General features: G+C 47.4%; 1 protein-coding gene across 1 annotated transcript in view; it reads right to left on the bottom strand.

Moving 5' to 3' along the window:
* CNOT6L (CCR4-NOT transcription complex subunit 6 like) overlaps window positions 1–18,789 on the bottom strand; it is a 259,770-nt gene that overhangs the window by 16,412 nt on the left and 224,569 nt on the right. The gene's annotated exons all lie outside the window — the stretch shown is intronic.

Here is an 18,789-nt window from a genome sequence, read left to right as displayed (position 1 = left end):
CAGGAGACATGGGCACTTTAAGAAAGAATTTAGATTCTGGTGTGCTCTGGCTCCTCCCTCTATGTCCCTCCTCCAGACCTCAGTTAGAGAAACTGTGCCCGGAAGAGCTGATAGTACAAGGAAAGGATTTTGGGAATACAGGGTAAGACTCATACCAGCCACACCAATCACACCGTATAACTTGTGATAACTTTACCCAGTTAACAGTATGAACAACAACAGAGCATCAGATCAACCCTGATGAAACCATAAAATAACCCTTATTTAAGCAATAACTATATACAAGCATTGCAGAAGAAGTCCGCACTTGGGACGGGCGCCCAGCATCCACTACGGACTACGAGAAATAGATTTACCGGTAAGTAAAATCTTATTTTCTCTAACGTCCTAGTGGATGCTGGGGACTCCGTAAGGACCAAGGGGATTATACCAAAGCTCCCAAACGGGCGGGAGAGTGCGGATGACTCTGCAGCACCGAATGAGCAAACACAAGGTCCTCCTTAGCCAGGGTATCAAACTTGTAGAACTTTGCAAAGGTGTTTGAACCTGACCAAATAGCCGCTCGGCAAAGCTGTAATGCAGAGACCCCTCGGGCAGCCGCCCAAGAAGAACCCACCTTCCTTGTGGAATGGGCCTTAACTGATTTAGGCAACGGCAATCCAGCCGCAGAATGAGCCTGCTGAATTGTGTTACAGATCCAGCGAGCAATAGTTTGCTTTGAAGCAGGCGCCCCAAGTTTGTTGGAAGCATACAGGATAAACAAAGATTGTGTTTTCCTGACCTTAGCCGTTCTGGCTACATAAACCTTCAAAGCCCTGACCACATCCAGTGACTCGGAATCCTCCAAGTCAGTAGTAGCCACAGGCACCACAATAGGTTGGTTTATATGAAAGGATGAAACCACTTTTGGCAGAAACTGTGGGCGGGTCCGCAATTCTACTCTATCCTCATGGAAAACCAGATAAGGGCTTTTATGTGACAAAGACGCCAATTCTGACACACGCCTAGCCGAAGCCAAGGCTAATAGCATGACCACCTTCCACGTGAGATATTTCAATTCCACCGTTTTGAGTGGTTCAAACCAGTGTGATTTCAGGAAACTCAACACCACGTTAAGATCCCAAGGTGCCACTGGAGGCACAAAAGGGGGCTGAATATGAAGCACTCCCTTTACAAACGTCAGAACTTCAGGCAGAGAAGCCAGTTCTTTTTTAAAGAAAATGGATAAAAGCCGAAATCTGAACCTTAATGGAACCCAATTTAAGGCCCAAAGTCACTCCCTACTGTAGAAAGTGAAGGAAACGGCCCAGCTGGAATTCCTCCGTAGGGGCATTCCTGGCCTCACACCAAGCCACATATTTTCCTTCCTAGCCTTTATCAGCGTAGGAATAACTTCATCCGGAATGCCTTTTTCTGCTAGGATCCGGAGTTCAACTGCCATGCCGTCAAACGCAGCCGCGGTAAGTCTTGGAACAGACAGGGGCCCTGTTGCAACAAGTCCTGTCTTAGAGGAAGAGGCCACGGGTCCTCTGTGAGCATTTCTTGCAGATCTGGATACCAAGTCCTTCGTGGCCAATCTGGAACAATGAGTATTGTTCTCACTCCTCTTTTTCTTATTATCCTCAGCACCTTGGGTATGAGAGGAAGAGGAGGAAATACATAGACCGACTGGAATACCCACGGTGTCACCAGGGCGTCTACAGCTATCGCCTGAGGGTCTCTTGACCTGGCGCAATACCTCTGTAGCTTTTTGTTGAGGTGGGATGCCATCATGTCCACCTGTGGCAGTTCCCACCAACTTGTAATCTGTGCGAAGACTTCCTGATGAAGTCCCCACTCTCCCGGGTGGAGGTCGTGTCTGCTGAGGAAGTCTGCTTCCCAGTTGTCCACTCCCGGGATGAACACTGCTGACAGTGCGCTTACGTGATTCTCCGCCCAGCGAAGTATTCTGGTGGCTTCCGCCATCGCCACTCTGCTCCTTGTGCCGCCTTGGCGGTTTACATGAGCCACTGCGGTGATGTTGTCTGACAAAATCAGAACCGGTTGGTCGCGAAGCAGGGTCTACGCTTGACGTAGGGCGTTGTATATGGCCCTTAGTTCCAGGATGTTGATGTGAAGGCAAGTCTCTTGACTTGACCACTGACCTTGGAAATTTCTTCCCTGTGTGACTGCACCCCAACCTCGGAGGCTTGCGTCCGTTGTCACCAGGACCCAGTCCTGAATGCCGAATCTGCGGCCCTCGAGAAGGTGAGCGCTCTGCAGCCACCACAGGAGTGACACCCTGGCCCTGGGGGATAGGGTGATTAACCGATGCATCTGAAGATGTGATCCGGACCACTTGTCCAGTAAGTCCCATTGAAAAGTCCTCGCATGGTACCTGCCGAAGGGAATGGCCTCGTATGATGCCACCATCTTTCCAAGGACACTAGTGCAGTGATGCACTGACACATGTTTTGGTTTTAATAGGTTCCTGACCAGTGTCATGAGTTCCTGAGCTTTCTCCATCGGGAGATAAACCCTTTTCTGGTCTGTGTCTAGAATCATGCCCAGGAAAGGCAGACGAGTCGTAGGAACCAACTGCGACTTTGGAATATTTAGAATCCCGCCGTGTTGCCGTAACACTTTCAGAGAACATGCTACGCTGATCAGCAACTGCTCTCTTGACCTCGCTTTTATGAGGAGATCGTCCAAGTATGGGATAATTGTGACCCCTTGCTTCCGCAGGAGTACCATCATTTCCGCCATTACCTTAGTAAATATTCTCGGAGCCGTGGAGAGACCAAACGGCAACGTCTGAAATTGGTAATGACAATCCTGTACCACAAATCTGAGGTACGCTTGATGAGGTGGATAAATGGGGACATGAAGGTATGCATCCTTTATGTCCAGAGACACCATAAAATCCCCCGCTTCCAGGCTTGCGATGACCGCTCTCAGCGATTCCATCTTGAACTTGAACCTTTTCAGGTATATGTTCAGGGATTTTAAATTCAATATGAGTCTGCCCGAACCGTCCGGTTTCGGGACTACAAAACATGGTCGAATAATAATAACCCCTTCCTTGTTGAAGGAGAGGAACCTTGACCACCACCTGTTGAAGATACAATTTGTGAATTGCAGTTTACACTATTTCCCTCTCGTGGGGGGAAGCTGGCAGGGCCGATTTGAGGTATCGGTGCGGGGGCATCTCCTCGAATTCCAGCTTGTATCCCTGAGATACAATATCTATTGCCCAGGGATCCAACTGGGAGTGAACCCACTTGTGGCTGAAATTTCGAAGACGTGCCCCCACCGGGCCTAGCTCCGCTTGTGGAGCCCCAGCGTCATGCGGTGGATTTTGTAGAGGCCAGGGAGGACTTCTGTTCCTGGGAACTAGCTGTGTTGTGCAGCTTCTTTCCTCTGCCCCTGCCTCTGGCAAGAAAGGACGCACCTCGGACTTTCTTGTTTTTCTGTGATCGAAAGGACTGCATTTGATAATACGGTGCTCTCTTAGGCTGTGAGGAAACATATGGCAAAAAAATTTGACTTTCCAGCAGTAGCTGTGGAGACCAGGTCCGAGAGACCCTCCCCAAACAATTCCTCACCCTTGTAAGGTAAATTCTCCATATGCCTTTTTGAGTCGGCATCACCTGTCCATTGCCGAGTCCACAGGACCCTTCTGGCAGAAATTGACATAGCATTTATTCTAGAACCCAGTAGACTGTCTCTTTGAGCATCTCTCATATAAAGGACAGCGTCCTTAATATGCCCCAGGGTCAATAAAACAGTATCCCTATCTAGGGTATCCAACTCCTCTGATAAGGTATCAGTCCATGCCGCTACTGCACTACAGACCCAGGCCGACGCGATTGCCGGTCTGAGTAATGTACCAGAATGTGTGTAAATGGATTTCAAGGTAATATCCTGCTTGCGGTCTGCAGGATCCTTGAGGGTAGCCGTATCTTGTGATGGCAGCACTATCTTTTTTGACAAGCGTGTCAACGCTTTGTCCACCTTAGGGAATGATTCCCACCGTACCCTGTCCGTTGGCGGGAAAGGATACGCCATAAGAATCCTTTTGGGAATCTGCAGTTTTTTGTCTGGTGATTCCCAAGCTTTTTCACATAATTCGTTCAACTCATGTGAGGAGGGAAAAGTTACCTCGGGCCTTTTTTCCCTTATACATGTGTACCCTCGTGTCAGGGACAGGGGGTTCCTCTGTGATATGCAACACTTCTTTTATTGCAATAATCATATATCGAATACATTTAGCCACTTTCAGCTGTAACTTTACATTATCGTAGTCGACACTGGAGTCCGAATCCGTGCCGGTATCAGTGTCTGTTATTTGGGATAGTGGGCGCTTCTGAGACCCTGAAGGTCCCGGCGACATAGGGACAGACAGGGGTTCAACTCCCTGACTGTTCCTCAGCTTCAGCTTTGTCTAATCTCTTGTGCAATAAGTTCACACTAGCACTTAAAACATTCCACATATCCACCCAGTCAGGTGTTGGCACCGCCGACGGAGACCTCACATTCATACGCTCCCCCTCCTCCCTAGGTGAGCCTTCTACCTCAGACATGTCGACACACGCGTACCGACACACCACACACACAAGGAACCTCTTATCTGAAGACAGTTTCCCCACCAGGCCCTTTGGAGAGACAGAGAGTATGCCAGCACACACCCCAGCGCTGTATGACCCAGGACAAAAACACAATAATATTATGTTTACCCAGATAGCGCTGTTTACATATACAATATGCGCCAATTTTGTGCCCCCCCTCCTCTTTAAAACCCTCTGTCTACTGTGGTATAAGCAGGGGAGAGTCCGGGGAGCTTCCTCTCAGCAGTGCTGTGGAGAAATAATGGCGCTGTGAGTGCTGAGGGAGAAGCCCCGCCCCCTCGGCGGCGGGCTTCTGTCCCGCTGAAAATCTCAAAATTTGGCGGGGGCTCTTATATATGTACAGTACCCAGCTGTACATATACTTATTTTTGCCAAAAGAGGTCTATATGCTGCCCAGGGCGCCCCCCCCTGCGCCCTGCACCCTTACAGTGACTGCCGTGTGTGAGGTGTATGGGAGCAATGGCGCACAGCTGCATTGCTGTGCGTTACCTCAGTGAAGATCATGAAGTCTTCTGCCGCCTCTGAAGTCTTCTTTTCTTCTCATACTCACCCGGCTTCTATCTTCCGGCTCTGCGAGGGGGACGGCGGCGCGGCTCTGGGACGGACGGCGAGGGTGAGACCTGCGTACCAATCCCTCTGGAGCTAATGGTGTCCACTAGCCTAAGAAGCAGAGCCTTGAAACTCACAGAAGTAGGTCTGCTTCTCTCCCCTCAGTCCCTCGATGCAGGGAGTCTGTTGCCAGCAGGCTCCCTGAAAATAAAAAACCTAACAAATATACTTTCTGTCAGGAAGCTCAGGAGAGCTCCCTGAAGTGCACCCATCTCCTCTGGGCACAATATCAAACTGAGGTCTAGAGCACAGGTTCTCAAACTCGGTCCTCAGGACCCCACACGGTGCATGTTTTGCAGGTCTCCTCACAGAATCACAAGTGACATAATTAATTCCACCTGTGGACCTTTTAAAATGTGTCAGTGATTAATTAATACACCTGTGCACTTGCTGGGTTACCTGCAAAACATGCACTGTGTGGGGTCCTGAGGACAGAGTTTGAGAACCACTGGTCTAGAGGAAGGGCATAGAGGGAGGAGCCAGTGCACTCCCAGACCTAAAGTCTTTCTTAAAGTGCCCATGTCTCCTGCGGAGCCCGTCTATCCCCATGGTCCTTACGGAGTACCCAGCATCCTCTAGGACGTTAGAGAAATAACAAATAGGAGACACTTATATACCCACAAATATTCTAAACAATTATTTACCAGAAGACATTTGCTGTACACCATTTTTCCAATTTGCAAAAATAAAGTATTTGATGCCTTTTAACTGCCTTTAATTCTATATGGCCACTAAGCCTCCTACACTGTCCTGCCATCTTATTTACCACTTTTATGGGGTTCAGGATGATTTCCTCACACAGGTTGTACATTGCAGAATTAAACAACCAACATCCATGACTTGCTGTTTCTAATGGAATTGCAAGAGATTAGGGAGTGCACACTTCATGAAAATCTCCTTTGAAAAGCATGTAATGTTAATCCACAAGCACTGGGCATGCAACCCGCAGCTGATTGAATCAACCTTTAAGTTTGGCAAATAGGGAAGCAAATATAAAAAAAAAAAAAAAAAAAAAAAAAAAAGAATTTATTTTGAGATATTATTTTAACAAATGCTTTCCTAGTAAATGAGTGCTAAGGAAAGTCTGTGGTATGGAATAATAGGATTTTAAATTACCTACCGGTAAATCCTTTTCTCATAGAGGATGCTGGGGTCCACATTAGTACCATGGGGTATAGACGGGTCCACTAGGAGCCACTGGCACTTTAAGAGTTTGAGTGTGTGGGCTGGCTCCTCCCTCTATGCCCCTCCTACCAGACTCAGTTTAGAAACTGTGCCCGAGGAGACAGACAACTTCGAGAGAAGGATTTTATACAGATAGTGGTGAGATTCATAACAGCTCACACACAAGGCAAAGCAAGCTTACTAGCTTGAAACATCAGCAACGGCTGGAACAAGAGTACTTACCAAATAAAAAACAAAACAAAAAAACAGTACTTAACCAAGAACTAAGCAGTACTGAACAAAGTAACCACTGCAGGATCACGAAGTGCTGGGCGGGCGCCCAGCACCCTCTACGGACTACAAGAAAAGGATTTACCGGTAGGTAATTAAAATCCTATTTTCTCTTACGTCCACATTAGTACCATGGGGATGTACCAAAGCTCCCAGAATGGGCGGGAGAGCGCGGAGGCTCCTGCAGAACTGATTTACCAAAGTTCATGTCTTCAGAGGCCAAAATATCGAACTTGTAGAACTTTGCAAACGTGTTCAACCCAGACCAAGTAGCCACTCGGCAAAGCTGTAAAGCAGAGATACCCCAGGCAGCCGCCCAGGAAGAACAAACCTTACGAGTAGAGTGGGCCTTAACAGACGTAGGACACGGCAATCCTGCCGTAAAATATGCATGCTGCATAGTGAACCTGATCCAGTGAGATATTGTCTGCTTAGAAGCAGGACACTCAAGTTTCTTGGGATCATACAGGACAGAGAGTCCAATTTTCTATGGCTGTCCTCTTCACATAGATTTTCAGAGCCCTTACAACATCCAAGGACTTTGATGAAATTGAGGAGTCCGTAGCCACTGGCACCACAATATATGTTGGTTGATATGAAATGCCGACACAACCTTAGGAAGAAACTGCTGACGAGTCTGGAGCTCAGCTCTATCTTCGTGGAAGATCAAGTAAGGGCTTTTACAGGATAAAGCCCCCAGCTCAGACACACGTCTAGCAGAAGCTACGGCCAACAACGTGACCGCCTTCCATGTAAGAAACCTGACCTCTACCTCCTGTAGAGGCTCAAACCAATCCGACTGGAGGAACTGCAACACCACGTTAAGGTCCCAGGGCACCGTAGGCGGTACAAAGGAGGTTGGATATGCAGAACTCCCTTCAAAAAGGTCTGAACCTCAGGGAAGGCAGCCAATTGTTTCTGAAAGAAAATGGATAGGGCCGAAATCTGGACCTTTACAGAATCCAACCTCAGGCCCATATCCACTCCTGCTTGCAGGAATAGGAGAAACCGTCCCAGTTGAAACTCCACCGTAAGAAATTTCTTGGACTCACACCAAGATACATATTTTTTCCAAATACGATGGTAATGTTTAGACGTTACCCCTTTCCTAGCCTGTATCAGGGTAGGAATAACCTTGTTCGGAATGCCCTTCCGAGCTAATATCTGGCGTTCAACCTCCATGCCGTCAAACGTAGCCGCGGTAAGTCTTGATAAGCGAACGGTCCCTGCTGCAGCAGGTCCTGCCAAAGAGGAAGAGGCCTCGGCTCTTCTAGCAGTAGATCCGCGTACAAAGCCCTTTTTGGCCAGTCTGGAGCAATGAGGATTGCCTGAACTTTTGTTGGAATGAATGGAAGTGGAGGAAACACGTACACCAACTGGAACACCTACGGAGTCACTAGGGCGTCCACCGCCACAGCATGTGGGTCCCTCGACCTGGAACAATACCGCCGAAGCTTCTTGTTGAGACGAGAGGCCATCATGTCTATTTGAGGTACACCCCAAAGATCTGTTACCTTCGTGAACACCTCCGGATGGAGTCCCCACTCTCCTGGATGGAGATCGTGTCTGCTGTGGAAGCTGCTTCCCAGATGTCTACTCCCAGAATGAAGATTGCCAACAGTGCCAACGCGTGTTTTTCTGCCCAGAGGATTATTGTTACCTCTGACATTGCAGCTCTGCTCTTTGTTCCGCCCTGTCGGTTTATGTAAGCCACTGTCGTTACATTGTCCGACTGCACTTGAATGGCTCGATCTCGCAGAAGATGAGCTGCTTGGAGAAGACCGTTGTAGACAGCTCTTGGTTCCAGAATGCTTATAGGTAGGCTGGCTTCCAGACTTGACCACCATTCTTGGAAGGTTTCCCCTTCAGTGACTGCGCCCCAACCACCAGCCTTGGCTTTTAACACAGGCTCTGCATAATCCTCTAAGGATAGAATGTCTTTCATTGCTCTAATTAACTCAGCTATATCCACTGAGCTGAGACCTTCTACTTGTTCTTCGTATGCCGAAGTAAAGTATATAGAGCTTTCATCATCCAATGAATCATCCTGTGTAACCTGTGAAGTTGACGGTTTACTTACACTTGGTTTATCAGCTTGTCTCTTTGGAGAAGCTGGTGAGGGAAAAGGTATACCGTAGATAGGTAGCTGCATATATGGGTTATCAGTGTACCCCATTCCTGGTAGTGAAGCTGTAGGATTTACCCGTTCAGCTATACTGGACCAGGTCTGTGCAAACATCACCCAAGGTGGATCTATCTGTACCTGACGTTGAACAGGGATCTGCCTTGAAATCTGCTGAAAAGCAAAACAATTTGCACATAAACCATCCTGTACCAGATCCTGAGAGGATAATACAGTTTTGCAAGACAAACATGATATGAGTGTTGGTGTTACTGTACCCTCGTCACCTTTGCCGCTCTTAGACATGATAAAGCACTTCAACAGTGTACTATACAATTTGTGACTGTAATAACTTTAACCTTCTAAAGTGATATCAATCTGACCCTACCCATGCACCAGCATTGAGGACCAGAAGAAGCAACTAACAAACATATAATAAAGCCAGCAATCACACTAGCATTCAGTCACATGTTATATATTAGTCATATGAGCACATAATCCACTACAAACACATTGTAAAGTATGTAGGGGTACATATTACTGAATTCTGCTTTATACAGATCTTAAAGTATCCAGACGCAATGCGAAGAAAACCACAGTAATGTACACAGACTCATATGCAAAATGCACTTAAACTTAACTATTCATACTGACAAAGTAGATAGAAATTTAATGCTGTATAATCCGTACTCAGAGTGGGATACAGGAAGACTCACTTCCAAGATCGATCAATACGTTAGCGAACGCTGAGTGGATCCAGACGCTACTAATGTACACTGCCGTTCCGGGTACTCTAAGTGGACACAGACACTGTGCAAACAGACGCACCGGTCATACAGATGCCTGTACTGCGACCGGGTCTCCTCGCGGTATCGCTTCGTGAACACAAACGCAGCGGCCTATGCTGTGACCGAGACCCCTTGTGGTAGCGTCTGAGACGGAAGAGAGGCAACAGTTCATGGCGGGAGACTTGCGGAAACTGGTCATGAACTGGGTGGAGGGGCGACCAGGAGAGCGTCTAACTCCCCACCGCTGACATCAACCCTAGGGATCGCAGCCTCATACTAATCCTGGTGCCTTATGATCCCTAAGGCCTAGCGCTGGAGCACCCGTGGTGGTGGCGCGTCAGCTACTGTTTGGTAGTCTCCTCCCAAAACAGTGCGGCTGTGTCCGTATTGCCCGACTACGTGGAACCGATGCCTTACCTTCTCCCCGTGCTCCGGCCACAGCCTGGTAACGTCTGCTGGACCTGCTAGTATATCCAACACAGACGTCCGTCGAGACAGCACTGTACACATGGGTAAGCGTTGTTGCGACTCGGCGGAGAGTTGTTGGAGCGACTCTTTCCAATATGCGTATAAGAAGCTGTTAAGAAAGATTGCTCAAAAACATAGTAAGACTATAAAAATAAAATAAGAAAGCTTAGGGCTGCGAAGAACAGCAGCCCTCTGACCATGGTCCGGCTCCTGCCGCACCAAAAAAAAGAAAACTGATTTGCCTGAGCCAGTGGGCAGGGATATATGGACGGGCCCATTGCATCCTGGGAGGTCTGAAAGCTTGTGATCGTTTGGTGCCAATCCGCTGTCGCTCCATCATATCCCATTGTTATCCTGTGGATAACATGTGGACCCTGCCGGAGAAAGGTGACTTACCCGCTGTAGCCGTGGAAATCCACGCATCCAACTCTTCCCCAAAGAGAGCCTGACCTGTGTAGGGTAGGGTCTCCACAACTCTCTGGATTCCGCGTCGGCAGACCACTGGCACAGCCACAGTCCTCGACGAGCTGAGACAGACATGGAAGATATCCCTGCAGCCATCGAACCCAGGTCTTTCATGGATTCCACCATAAATCCTGCAGAATCCTGAATGTTATGTAAAAACAAATCAACGTCGCTTTTATCCATTGTATCCAAATCCTCAAGTAACGTGCCTGACCACTTAACTATAGCTTTGGAAATCCATGCACAGGCAATAGTAGGACGTAGTATCGCCCCTGAAGCAGTGTATATGAATTAGAGCGTAGTGTCAATTTTGCGATCAGCCGGTTCTTTTAACGCGGTAGATCCGGGGACAGGTAAAACGACCTTTTTTGAGAGTCTCGATACAGACGCGTCAACTATGGGTGGGTTTTCCCATTTTTTCCTATCCTCAGGGAAAGGGAAAGCAACCAGAACCTTTCTAGAGATCTGAAATTTTTTCTCTGGGTTTTCCCAGGCTCTCTCAAATATAGCATTTCATTCCTTAGATGCAGGGAAGGTTAGTGAGGCTTTCTTATTGTCAGTGAAGTAAGCCTCCCCAACCTGCTCAGGTGTTGTATCAGTAATATTAAACACATCTCTAATGGCCTCTATCAACAACTGCACCCCTTTTTCAAGAGAGATGCCGCCCCCATCAACATCTGCTGCATCAGAATCTGTATCCGTGTCATCTTGCATAATCTGGGCAAGAGCACCTTTTTTTGGAGCATACAGTAGGGGCCCCTGAGGTAACAGAACCGGACCAAACTGCCATAAAGTTCTGTAAAACCGGAGTTGCAGATTCATTTTGTGCAACTCTAGTAGAAATCTGGTAAATCATACTTTTAATAGATGCTAACCACTCAGGCTCTCTTGCTGGGACCTGTGCTAACACAGTGCAATCCTGATTACATGGAATGGGATCATCCCGGGAGGACATATCTTCTGCAGCATATGACAGAGTCCCTGGACATAGCTTAATGGAGACCACAAACACTCCACACACACAGAAGGGGCAGACAGTTTCCCCCCTAAGAATGGCAAGAGAGACAGAGATTGGAGCCAACCCTCACAGCGCGCTTCAGGATATAGGGAAACCCTTATTCAGCGCTTACTGTGCACCTTAATAGGTTGCACAGTACAGGTTTACAGCCCCCCCCCCCCCCCCCCCCCTTTCTACAACCCCCTGGTACCGTACAAGATAGCTGGAGTTGCTTTGGAGGGATAGCTCGCACTGACAGCACTTCTGCAGGCAGGAAAATGGCGCTGAACGCTCTGAGATGCTCCACCCCCTTCAATGGCGCTGTCTTCCTGCTCTTCTGAAGATTATACTGGCCTGAGGAATTGTGCTGGCAGCGATACTGGGACCCTGACAGGCTTGGAGGTCAGTGTAGGCGCTGGCTCAGGGCGCCCCTCACAGCGCCACACCATGTACCACTGAGCCCCGCAGCGCAGTTAGTACTGCGCTCCATAACCTGTTGCCGCCATCTTCACACTGACTCCCACCGCTTGCCAGGGGGGGCAGTGACTAACTCGCCAGAAATCTTCTGGCTCTGTAAGGGGGTGGCGGCATGCTGCTGGGGCCAGCGATCCCCTGTGGCGAGGAACGTTCGATACCCTCAGGAGCTCAGAGTCCTGTCAGCGGAGATAGTGGCTCAGACCCCGCAGGGCGGACACTACTCCCCCACTTAGTCCCTCGAAGCAGGTAGGTTGTTGCCGGCAGCCTCCCTGTGCCTAAACTCTATTAAAAATAATAAAACTAAAAGAACTCCTACGGAGCTCCCCTAGCTGTGACCGGCTCCTCAGGGTACATTTTCTAAACGGAGTCTGGTAGGAGGGGCATAGAGGGAGGAGCCAGCCCACACTCTCAAACTCTTAAAGTGCCAATGGCTCCTAGTAGACCCGTCTATACCCCATGGTACTAATGTGGACCCCAGCATCCTCTAGGACTTACAAGAAAATTTAATAATGTGCTATTACGTGACTCTTACAAATTCTCGTGTTTGTACTAGTTCCTGCATGGATCTGTAAATTAAATGTACAGGGGTCTCCGAGAAGCAAACGTTGACTCCTACTCTTGGGGCAGGTGGACAGCTCTGTGGACTGGGCATTGGTGTGCAGAAATTAGATTTAGTTTTGCTGGAAGAGACGGGTAAAGGCATAAGAGGCAGGCCCCTACCTCCCTATCACAAATTGTTAGGCTTTTAGTAACCTTAAGTTTCAAAAAAAGTTGTACTTGAAATTTTATTGAATGTAACCATATCACAAGCTAGAGTGACACACTTCATTTCTTGACCTTGAGCTAACAAAAACATTTTACACTTCTATTGCTTTGTTTTCTGTCTGATATTTTTATTTTATACTGAAAAATATATGTTATGGTAAGAACTAACCGTTGATAACGTGATTTCTCTTATGTCCACAGGATTATCCACAGGATAACATTGGGATATTGTCGAGCGACAGCGAAAATGGCACCAACACGGTCACGAGCTTTCTGGCCTCCCAGGATGCATTGGGGCCTCCACTATATAGTCCTGCCCTCTGACTCAGTCAGATCAGTTCTTTCCACAGCGATTTTAGGCAGGAACATCAGGCAGAGACCTGTTTAGGCGATAAGAACACACATGCACACCCTTCCATACAAGGAGGAAGAGGTTTTAGCGATTGTCTAGATCCTCAAATCAGATGCATCAGGGTGGGATCCCTGTGGACATAAGAGAAATCACGTTATCAACGGCAAGTTCTTACCATAACGTATATTTCTCTGGCTAGGTCCACAGGATTATCCACAGGATAACATTGGGATTCCCAAAGACATTTTAGTGGTGGGGACGCTCCTGATTGCACAGGAGGACCTTTCGCCCGAAGTATGCGTCATGAGAGGCAAAAGTATCCACGGCATAATGTCTGATGAATGTGTTTATGGAAGACCATGTGGCTGCCCTACATATCTGTTCTGCTGAAGCACCCTGTTGTGCTGCCCAAGAAGGACCTACTTTACGTGTAGAGTGTGCAGAGACATTAGCCGGAATAGGGTGATCTGCATGAGAATAAGCTTCTGATATTACCATTCGGAGCCATCTCGCAAGCGTCTGTTTACTAGCAGGCCATCCTCTTCTATGGAATCCGTAGAGGATGAAGAGAGAATCTGTTTTCCTGATGGCACTAGTACGATCTATGTAGATTCTTAACGCCCGGACCACGTCCAGCGACGCTTCTCCCGCAGATAGTCCTGATACCTGAAAAGCTGGGACTACAATCTCTTCATTCAGGTTAAACTTTGATACCACCTTTGGAAGATAGCTAGATCTCGTTCTGAGAACTGCTCTGTCTGGAAAAAAACTTAGGAAAGGAGACTTACACGATAATGCTCCTAAATCTGACATTCTTCTGGCTGACGCCATTGCCAGTAAAAAAAGAACTTTAACCGTTAACCACTTAAGATCTGCTCTCAAGTGGTTCAAACAAAGGACCCTGGAGAAATTTAAGAACTAAATTCAAATCCCAGGGAGCTGCAGGAGGAACAAATGGAGGTTGAATATGTACTACTCCTTGAAGAAACGTACGTACATCCTGTAAATCAGCAATCTTCTGCTGAAACCATACAGTTAACGCTGATACTTGAACCCTCAAGGAAGCAACTTTCAACCCTTTATCCAATCCTGCCTGAAGGAAATCCAAAATCCTAGCTACTTTGAAAGATCTTGGATTGAAATTTTTTCCAGTACACCAGTGAATATAGGCTTGCCATAATCTATGATACACACGGGCCGAAGGCGGCTTTCTTGCTCTAAGCATAGTTTGGATTACTTGTTTCGAAAATCCTTTAGCCTCTAGGATAGAGGTTTCAACAGCCACGCCGTCAAAGATAGGCAATCCAGATGACTGTGACAACAAGGACCCTGCATTAGCGGATCTGGACGTTGAGGGAGCAGTATCGGTGCTTCCACGGACATTCTCAACAGATCTGTGTACCAATGCCTTCTATTAGAATGATCGCTCCTTTTGCCTGTTTTATCTTTCTCAATACTCTGGGTAACAGAGATATTGGAGGGAACAGATATGCCAGCTGAAACCTCTATTCTACTGACAGTGCCTCTACAAGGACCGCTCCTGGGTCCCTTGTTCTCGATCCGTACCTTGGAACTTTGTTGTTTAGTCGAGACGCCATAAGGTCTATCTCCGGTAGACCCCATCTGTTCACCAGTGTCTTAAACACTTCTGGGTGTAGTGCCCATTCGGTTTCCTGAATGGTGTGTCGACTGAGAAAATCCGCTTCCCAGTTTAGTACACCCGGGACAAATACTGCTGACAATGCTGGGAGATGGAGTTCTGCCCATTTTAGAATGGGAGTTACTTCCTCCATCAGACTCCTGCTGTGAGTTCCTCCTTGATGATTGAGGTATGCTACTGCCGTCGCATTGTCTGAGCGGATCTGGACTGGTCTTCCTTGTAGATTGTCCTTTGCCTGAACCAAAGCCAAGTAAATGGCCCTCATTTCTAACAGATTTATTGGCAGGCGACTTTCCCTTGCGGTCCATTTTCCCTGGAACCATAGGCTTCAGAGTACCGCCCCCCAGCCTTGTAGGCTGGCATCTCTTGTCAGGACTCGCCACTCCTTTATCCAAAAGGGTCTCCCCTTGTTTAAATGGTCTGTCTGTAGCCACCACGCTAGAGACCTTTTTACATTTACTGGAATCTTTATGATCTGCTTCTTTAACGTCTGATGATTTCCGTTCCATTTGGTCAGAATAAGGTGCCGCAACGGTCTGGAGCGGAATTGCGCATATTCCACCATGTCGAAGGTTGATACCATCAGACCCAACAGTCGCATTGCTGCATGGACTGAGATTGTCTGGGCTTGCAACGCTTCCTGAGCCATGACCTGCACCTTGACTATCTTTTTCTCTGGTAAGAGAACTTTCTGTAGGCCTGAATCCAATATGGCCCCTAAGTGAACCATCCGCTGTGACGGATTCAGGGACGACTTTTCCCAATTTATGAGCCACCCGTGTCTCTGTAAACAAACTATCGTCCGTTGAAGATGGCTCAACAGTAAAACTTGCGACTGTGCTAAGATTAACAGGTCGTCTAGTTATGGGAATATTCTTATCCCTTGTTTGCGCAGACAAGCTGCCATAACCACCATGATCTTGGTAAACACCCTGGGTGCTGTAGCTAGCCCGAACGGCAGAGCTTGGAACTGGAACTGTTCCTGGAGGATGGCAAATCTTAGGTAACACTGATGTGATAGTGCTATAGGCACATGTAGGTAAGCATCCCGTACATCGAGATACCATGTAATCTCCCGGTTCCATAGCCAACATTATGGAGCGTAACGTCTCCATGTGGAACTTCGGGATCCATATGTATTTGTTCAACATTTTCAGATTTAGAATTGGTCGGTATGACCCATTTGGTTTCTGGATTAGAAATAGATTGGAGTAAAACCCCTGTCCCCTTTGTGATGGAGGTACTGGGACAATCACACCTGACTGCAGTAATTATTGGACTGCTTCTTGCAGGGCATTGGCCTTCGACTCTATACGAGACAGGCTGGTGCAAAAAAATCTTTGAGGAGGCTGCCTCCTGAATGGGAACCCATACCCCTGATATACTACCTTCTGCACCCAAGCATCTGCTGTTGACTGTTGCCATATGTGTGCAAAAAGAAGGAGTCGGCCCTCAACCCTGGAATTCTCCAGTCGGAGGCCCGTCTCTTCAGGCTGACGGTTTCTGTTCAGGTTTGGAAGCTGGCTTTTTGCTAGCCCACTGCTTCCTACCCCTGGATTTAAACTGGGGTTGCTTAGGCTCCTCTTTAGCTTTTGCTTTGCCAGCGAAATGAGCAAAATTTTAAAGCCTTGGACTTAAGGTTATAAGCAGCCGGAAATCTGACCTTTTTCGACTCAGCCTCTGATTCTAGGATATCCGATAAAGGTTTTCCAAATAATATATTACCGACAAAAGGCAATGCTTCCAATTCTTTCTTGGACTCCGCATCTGCCTTCCAGGTCCGTAGCCAAACTGCTCTGCGAGCGACTACTGTCAAGGCTGAAGCTTTAGAAGCAACTGTGCCTACATCAATTGCTGCTTCTTCCAAATACTGGGCAGATTGTCTTAAACGGCAAAAACGATCCTCTTGCTCCCTAGTAGGAGAAGGGATGTCATTCTCTAGTTCCTCTATCCATTCGCCCACTGCCTTTGCTACCCAGGCCGAAGCCATAGCAGGTCTTACCACTGCTCCTACTAGAGAAAAAATATTTTCGAACAGGCTCTCTACCCTTCTGTCTGTGACATCATTCAATGAGGTAGATGACAGTGGTAAAGCAGATTTATGCACGAGTCGCAGAACATGTGCATCTACTTTTGGAGGAACTTCTCTCTTCGAACAATCCACAGCAGGAAATGGATAATAAGAATCCCATCTCTTAGGAATCTTATACTTTTTACTGGGCGCTGCCCAAGACTCATCCATCATTTCCGTCAGCTCATCTGACGCTGGGAATTCAGCTTTCACTGATGTTGTTCGTTTAAATACAGGTGCTTTAGTTTTAACAATGCCTTGACTGGCTCTTACGAGAGAACAGCCTTTACAGCATTAATAAGTTCAGCTACATCTTCTGAACTAAAGCTCTGCGACTGATCATCATACGGAGTTGAATCTATTGTATCATCATCATCCGATGTATCATCTTGTGTAGTCTGCCAAACAGACATATCTGTCTTAGTCTTCCCTGCCCCTTGGTTGCTTGTAGAGGCTACTGGAACCAAACCATAGGAAGGGAGCTGCATGTATGGGTTCATAGTGTAACCTAACCCTTGAGGTGGTGCTACCGGAGCTAACCTGTCCGCTATTGAAGATAGAGTCTTTGCGAACATATTCCATGGTGGCTCTGTTGGTGGTTGAACCAACTCCTGTTTCTTACTTCGCTGAAAAGCGAAACAGTTTGCACACAAACCCTCATAAGTGACCAATTGATTCATATCAATTACCCCTGACTTATAAGATAAGCATGTTAGGGCTGTAGGAGTGCTTGATAAATTCTCATCACTTTTACCGCTCACAGACATGGTATTAACCTGTTATTGACTACACAATTTGTGACTGAAAATCACCCTATATGTCAGTATATAGAGGTGAGATCAATCTGACCACAGTGCACCTGATTTGAGGGTCAGAACAGGACTGACATTACTTTACAGAAAAGTCAGCACACATACTAGCAGTCAGTCACATGTTAAAGCATTAGACATTGCCATATGAGAATACAACCTCCATAACAACTTATACATAAGTAGGAAAATTGTACTTGTTTTAAACTGGTTCTTTTTTCAACATAGCATGCAGAAAACACAGTAATATACAGGTCTCATATGCAATAGGTACTAAAAATTAACAATGCATACTAAGAAGTAGAGAGAATTTTTAGTACTGTATACCCTGCCTCCTGAGAGCGGGATACAGGGAGACTCACCACACTTCCATATCCAAGCAAATACGCTCGTAAGATGCTGAGTGGATTCAGATGCTACTGGTGTACACTGCCGCTCTTGATAACTGATAACAGACACGGACGCTCACCAATGGACACAGACGCTGAGCGACTTCCACGTGTATGCAGACGCTGAGGCCTGCGACTCGGTCTGGCGGGTTTTATCTCCAGTGTACACAACCGCAGCGTCTAAGCTGCGACCGAGCACCCTCGTGGTAGCGTCTGAGCCGGAAGTGAGGTTATTTAGTTCATGAAACGAGAAACACGCGGGAACTGGCCATGAACTCGGAGAAGGGGCGGCCAGGAGAGCGTCTGAATCCCCCTGTTGACTTAAACTCCCAGGATCGCGGCCTCTACCTACTCCTGGCGCCTATGATCCCAGGAGCGTAGCGCTTTCGCACTCTAGATGTTCGGCGCATTAACACACTGTTTGTAGTCTCCACCAAATCAGTGTAGCTGTGTCCTGACCCCTCTAGTAAGAGGAAGTCCATAGACTCACCGTCTCCCCATGCTCCGGCCACAGCCTGGTTACGTCTGCTGGACCTGCTAGAACATCCGACACAGACGCCCGTCGAGACAGCACTGTTACCCGAAGGTAAGCGTTGTTGCGACCGGTGGGGAGTTGTTGGAGCGACTTTTTCTAGAATGCGTTTAAGACGTGTTAAGATAAGTCGCTCAAAAACAATATAGTAAGTCTATAAAAAAAAAAAAAATAATAAAAGCTTGAGGCTGCTCTCACAGCAGCCCTGTGACCATGCGGCTTC

The sequence above is a fragment of the Pseudophryne corroboree genome, chromosome 1, assembly GCF_028390025.1.
Source record: "Pseudophryne corroboree isolate aPseCor3 chromosome 1, aPseCor3.hap2, whole genome shotgun sequence".
Lineage (NCBI taxonomy): Eukaryota > Metazoa > Chordata > Amphibia > Anura > Myobatrachidae > Pseudophryne > Pseudophryne corroboree.
This window is presented reverse-complemented; position numbering and strand designations above follow the sequence as displayed.